The sequence below is a fragment of the Triticum aestivum genome, chromosome 1A (genome assembly GCF_018294505.1).
Source record: "Triticum aestivum cultivar Chinese Spring chromosome 1A, IWGSC CS RefSeq v2.1, whole genome shotgun sequence".
Taxonomy (NCBI): Eukaryota; Viridiplantae; Streptophyta; class Magnoliopsida; order Poales; family Poaceae; genus Triticum; species Triticum aestivum.
In genome coordinates, this window is record NC_057794.1 from 536,579,007 (window position 1) to 536,585,876 (window position 6,870).

Below are 6,870 nucleotides of genomic sequence, written 5' to 3' on the forward strand. Positions count from 1 at the left end.
CAAAGACCATTTCGGTGCAAAAGCAAGCATTTTTCAGTAGATATGCATGTTAAGTTCAAAAATATAAACATTATTGTTCACTCAACATTTTCGATGGAACACGTACTAAGTAAAAGATATAATCATCAAATATTATGTCTCTATGATACACATAATATTTTTCTTCAATAACTAAGAATGGGATGAGAAGCATTGGAATCACATTTCAATTTATAATATATATACGTCTAAACTAATATTTTATTTTGATCGAACAGGTAGTATATACGAAAGTACATATTCAAAGATAGCGTTATATCTCTTAAATTATTTGCTTTTAATTTTTTTATACTTACCATATTTGTATACCACAATTTATCCTTGACAAGTCCAGAGTTGAGATTAAATTATCCCTCTTCGGAGGCAAGTGGAGATCTTAAAATTCCTCTTGCGAAATATATGTCACCCACACATCTAAGAATACAAAGTTGAATTCAAAGTTAGCAACCAATTAGGCTAATAAAATTTGGTTCATGTAACAAAAAATCGTATCATTGGAGTATAATCTGAATGAGCTATATATCCTGCTATTTCAGTATGTTACAATTGTCTAATACATGTTATTTAAGCTTTCCAAATTTGTGCCATTTAAGCTTTTCAACCGTCAGACTAACTTCACATTACCATTCCACTTTTGTACCATATATACACGATCCTTCTGGAGAAATATAGGATGGTGTTTCCTATAGTCCAATGTAGAACTTACGATGACCGAGGATGGATGTGGCAATCCATCACAAGTCAAAGTGATCAGCGCAAGCATGCACCAAAGAGTGAAGGATATCTTGGTAGCATGGTAGAGGCTTGAGGCTAAAAGCTTCCATGGTCGTTGAATCATTTTTTCCAATGCCGCTCATACCTAAGGCATGGTCTTGTCAAAACAGCAATTGACAAGGTTTTTTCTCACTTCAAGATATGAAGCTCGGGTGAACAGATGGAGATATAGTTTGCATATTTGTTTATGTGGGTAATGTCATCACTCACATCTAGCATATAAGAACGATGAAGGTATATATGATGGTAGGACTAGTAGGTGCGGGTTTACTCGTTGCACCCAAAAATCCTAGGATGAAATAGCCACTGTATTTACGTTTTCAAGTACAGTGGTTGGCATGTACCATGCTCATACGCACGAGGGTAAAACACACCCACCAGCCATTCCCACTCTATCATAGCTACAGAAGAGTTTGGTCACACCTAAAGATTACAGAAAATGGAGTCAAACATATTGAGTGAGATGGCAACATCTTACTGGAAATAGGAGAAGAGAGACCCGCATAATGAAATTTAGGACGGAAGCGTATACATCTGCATCCTACATTCATAACAACCAGCACATAGGTTTAGGATTAATGACATACCGAAAACTCCAATATGTCTTCAGATACATCTGTCTACCTTGTGTTGCGCATAATGGCAGTGGTGGTGCCAGGAATAATATCATGTGTAGTCAATTTGGCATTGTGTAGTCAATGTATGAATGCATGAGATTTTCTCCCATGATTTTTGCTTGTTGCATGATGTTTTTGTAAAAAAAAATATGGGTAGTCTATTGACTACACAGGTCACATGGTGCTTCGATCTCCCGGTCCGGCGAACATGGCAATTCGTCAAGAGAGGAGGAGAAACCTTTGACTTGTAAACTAGGTGGCGCAACCTTAGGATGCTCTCAATGCATTGGCTCTTTTCGTGTTATCCTAGGTGGTGCAAGAAAGTTAGAGACAACCACCCCAATGCATTGTTTCTTATGTGTTCTATTGTATCTAAGTGAATTGCATTTAGTTAGTTTAGTTGCATCTTGACATTGTGGCCTATTTGTAGAGAGAAGGAAGGAAGATGAACATAGGGAGAGAAAGTCACACCGGATCAAGGTATTAGTTACACCGTGTAGCAAAATTTGCTTTTCTGACGAAAATGCCGTGGAGCAACTTCTTACCGAAAAAGGATTTTGCCTCATTTTATATATAAAGCAACGCTAGCATACAAACGACCCAAATAACACGACACCACACACACCCAAGACAAGATATATAGGTGTTGAGATTCAGCAACACCACCCATACAACTCCGATAATCAACATATGGATAATAAGCATGACTATGGTGACAATGGAGGTCTCAACCCGGAACAAGCACCGCGAAGAGACGAAGCTGAGCACTAACGTCCCATGAGCTCCAAGACGGTGCCTTCATGAAGGCATGACACCAAAGCGTCGCTACCGCCCAACCCAATGGGTCAAGATTTTCATCTAGAGCAACATGAAGGAAAAGGAGCAATGGCGACGAAGCCTTCAAGAAGGGGGAGACACCCAAGGACACCACCATCATCGGTCTAGCCAGAGGCAGACAAGGTTTTCACTAACGGCGAAGCAGCTTATTGTCTGTATGAGCTCGATTGTCTCCATCGGCGTAACAACATTTCATTGATGATTAGGGGGAAACTTAGTAAGACAAGTTACAAAGGTGGCAAGGCGTCAAGGAAATGCCGAGGAGGCATTCACCGCCTGTAGCCCATAGGCGTTGCAAACACTCGGTTTGGTTCTAAAGGTCATTGGATTAGACTGCTAATCTTATTTCTACCTGCCATTGACTAAGTGGCGATGCCCTCCGTTAGTCTAGAGAAAGTCTGCGTCGTGGTAGACCATTTGTTCTTGAAACTAGTATTGCTAAGTCTCAGTCGACTAAGACTTTGTTATATCTCAGTCGACCGAAACTTCCTTATGTCTCAATTGATGCTATATTCGTAAGATCTTACATTAAGATTTGTGGAAAAAATATTAGTTTTTTCTTTTCTTTCTTACATGTTACATCAGTTGATTGAGACTAGGTTAAATTTCAGTAGATTAAGACCTACCCATGGCGTTTCTCCTTCCACGCCATCCACCAAATCAGTTGGTCAGTTGGGAAGCTTGCAGCCGGTCAGGGCGTGGCTCCACAACTCACACGTGTAAGGGCATGCCGCAAAAAAAGTGACAAGCGGTCTCTGGTGAAGAAAGGCACAACTGACATGTGGGGGTGTGGGGCCAGTCACGCTTGGCCAGGTTGTCTGCCATGAGGCATCCTCCGAGCACAATTAGACATGAGAAGATTCGGCACCGCAGAGCGTCCTAAGGGCATCTCCAGCCGCGCCCCTAACAGGCCCCCCAGGCCACTTTTTCGGCGTCGGCGCCGAAAAAACGGCCCAGTCGCACCCCCAGGACGCCGAAAATCGTCGGTTCGGACCTTTTTTCCGCCCGGCGGTCACAGGCCGAACCCGGCGCGCTGGGGAGCAGTTGGGGGCTTCGACGCTAGGGAAAAGCACGCCTGGCCCACACCGACAGGGGAAAAGTCAAGGTTTTCTTCCCCCGACTCGCCTCGCACCCCCCGTGCCCTCGGCCACCACTAGCTATATCCCGGCGACGGCCGCCGCCCTACTCCGCTAGATAGCCATTCCCCGCCGGAAAATAGCAGCGCTTCGCCGCGGCAGCCCCTCCCACAGCAGTTGGGCGTTTCCGGTCGCGGAGGCGCGGTTTAGCAGTGGGTACACGGCCACCGAGCGCAAGGTGTTCGGCATTTTGCCTGACTCGGCGATGGACTCGGATGACGAGGAAGAGCTCGCCGTGCTGCTGGAGGAGGAAGCCGCGGTTTACGTCCAGGAAGAAGAGCATCTCATGGTGCTCGCCGCCCTCGCCCAGCTGCTGGCGAGCAATGAAAAGCCGCGGCGAGGTGGCTCGGCGCCGGGGCGGGTGAAAGCAAAGAACCGGCATCGTCTCGAAGGCTACTGCATGCTCTACTCCGACTACTTCGCCGATGCTCCACTTCATGGCGGGAAAACATTTCGGCGCCGTTATCGGATGAGCCGAAAGCTCTTCCTCAGGATTGTGAATTCCATCCGGGAGTTCGACAACTACTTCAAGTGCAAGATGGATTGCACTGGCGCTCTTGGATTCACCTCCATCCAGAAGTGCACGACAGCGATGAGGATGCTTGCATATGGAGCTCCCAGTGATTCACTCGACGACTATGGGCGCATGGCCGAGTCCATCAGCATAAAGTGTTTCTACAAGTTCTGTCGGGCAGTGGTGGCAGTATTTGGGCCACAATACTTGAGAACACCCAATGCGGAAGACACTGCTCGGATCCTAGCCCAGAATGCAGCAAGAGGATTTCCTGGGATGCTTGGAAGCATCGACTGCATGCATTGGAAATGGAAGAATTGCCCATTTGGTTGGCAGGGGATGTACAAAGGCGCCAAAGGCGGTTGCAGTGTGGTGCTTGAGGCGTTAGCCACACATGACCTCTGGATTTGGCACTCCTTCTTTGGTATGCCAAAAACTCACAATGACATCAACGTGCTGCAGTGCTCTCCTGTTTTTGCCAAGCTCGTTGAGGGCCATTCTCCTCCGGTGAACTTCGAGATCAATGGGCACCAATACAACAAGGGGTACTACCTAGCAGATGGCATCTATCCGAGATGGTCGACATTTGTGAAGACGATCTCAAACCCTACGGCAGGAGGCAAGAACGCCTGGTTTGCGAAAGTTCAGGAGGCTTGCAAGAAGGATGTCGAGCGGGCATTTGGTGTGCTCCAATCTCGATTTGCTGTTGTTCGGTACCCCGCTCAGACCTGGTCCAAAGATCAAATGTGGGAGATTATGACTTGTTGTGTCATCTTGCACAACATGATCATCGAGAGCGAGCAAGAAGACCCAGTTTTTGACACTGAACCATACTACAGGCAGGGTCCTCTAGCCGAAGTTGATCACCATCTACCGGCAACTTGTACTGCCTATCTCAGTATGCGTCAGGAGATCCGAGACCCACAGGTGCATCATCAACTGCAGAAAGATCTGATTGAGCACCTATGGAGGCTCAAGGGGGACGCCGTTTGATGAAATACGAGTTTTTATTTGTTGAACTATATAATTTGTATTGAACTATTTGTTGTTGTACTATTTTGTTGAAGTATTTGATTTTTCTGTGATGAAATATGTGATAAGAAGTAATTGTGTTGATAATTGAACGCCGAGACACGGCGAAACCACGCCGAATATGGGCCTATTCTCGCCCATATGGGCCCTTTAATCGCCGAAATTGGGCTGCAAAGTGGGCCAATTTCGATGCCTGGGGATGAGCTGGGGGCGACGACTGGGCGCAAAACCGCCCCCAGCGCCGATTGTATCGCCGGCTCGCCCCCAGGGGGCGATTTTTATGCGTCCTGGGGGGGCAATGGCTGGAGATGCCCTAAGTTCGTTCGCAGCGATCCCACGAACTGGGCGGCGTGCACTAATGCCGAGGAGAATTTCCTGTCCACCGTCCGCCGTCACTCGACATTGTCTTTTCATTGGAAACCACGCATCGGCTGCATCGCTTCCGAGAGCGCGGCAAACTCACATACTCTCTCTTTCATCTATACTAAGAACGCCCGTGGGTTGCAACGGAGCCACATTAACTTTAAGAGTTCAATATCAGTTATGTTAATATTACATTTAATATTCTCATGCATATCAAGTGACATTGGCGACATTTTTTACCATCAAATTCTCACACACACACTCTCCCTCCCTCTTCCTCACTCTCTCTCCCCCTCCCTCTCTCTCTCTCTCTCTCTAACACACACATATCCATCTTATTGGGTACGGAATCATAATCCATTTATTTCACACGCACACGCGCTAGTGCATAACAATATGGATTATGTGTATTATATTTGCCACCACAACTGAGGGAATTAATTTCATGTAAATGGCCAGCCACAGCTCCATGACAAACAATACATCTAAATTCTCAACGTTATTTTTATGTAACATTGACGAGAGGTAAACGACGGTGATTGTTTCCTTTGTTTGGAGATTGATTACCATCCGTGAGTTAAGCTGGGTACTAAAGAAGAATCTGATTGTGATACGTGAATTGATTGTTGCCTTGTACGTTTGGTTTTGGTATTTGAAGATTGATTACCATCCGTTAGTTGGGTTACCAAAGAAGAAATCAATCACCATACGTAGAAAAAGGAACTACATTGCACATGCTTACACCTCATCTACTCGTGAGAATATATAGAATTGGAGCAAACAAAATCGTATACAGAACACACCATCACTGTTTGATACTCCTGCATGCATTAGTGAAATAAGCACATAAGTTATAAAACCAACTTAGTACAAAGCATAAGATGAAAAATTCTTAGTATAGAACATACGAAAAGGTCCCCACGCCAACACTATGTGCCCTAAAAACAACCACAAGCGGTCCTGCATCATGATTTATTCGGTACATGTACAATTGTGCATCTGCTCCAGCTCATCAGAAACACAGACAATCATTATGCATATTTTTCGCAAGGTAGCTCAATATGGACAACCTTGATTGAAACATCATTTCACTATAAATTTGAAGAAAATATGAGATTGGGTCATACACTAAAATACGTGCACATGAACTACGAAAGGCCATGCTAAAATAATATTACATATGGTAATTTTGGGATATCCTCACGGGAAGTGATACCAAATAGAAACTTCATCATTTAAATACTCATCGACAATTTTGAGAAATCCTTACAGGAAGAAAGAGCAAATAGAAACTTGATCAATCTAAATACTCCTATAATGACCTCAACACCCTTAAAGTATATATGGATGCAAACATATAATCAATGTTGCTATGGAAGTATTAAGCAATCATGCACTAATGACACATAAATAGCGGGAATAGATAAAAGGTTACTTCCTCCGTTCCAAAATACTTGTCCTGGTTCAAGTTGTCGATGACATGATGTGCAACTATTATTATGAATCATTCCGGTGAGAATAATCTAATATAAAAAGGCATTTGGAAACACACATTGTA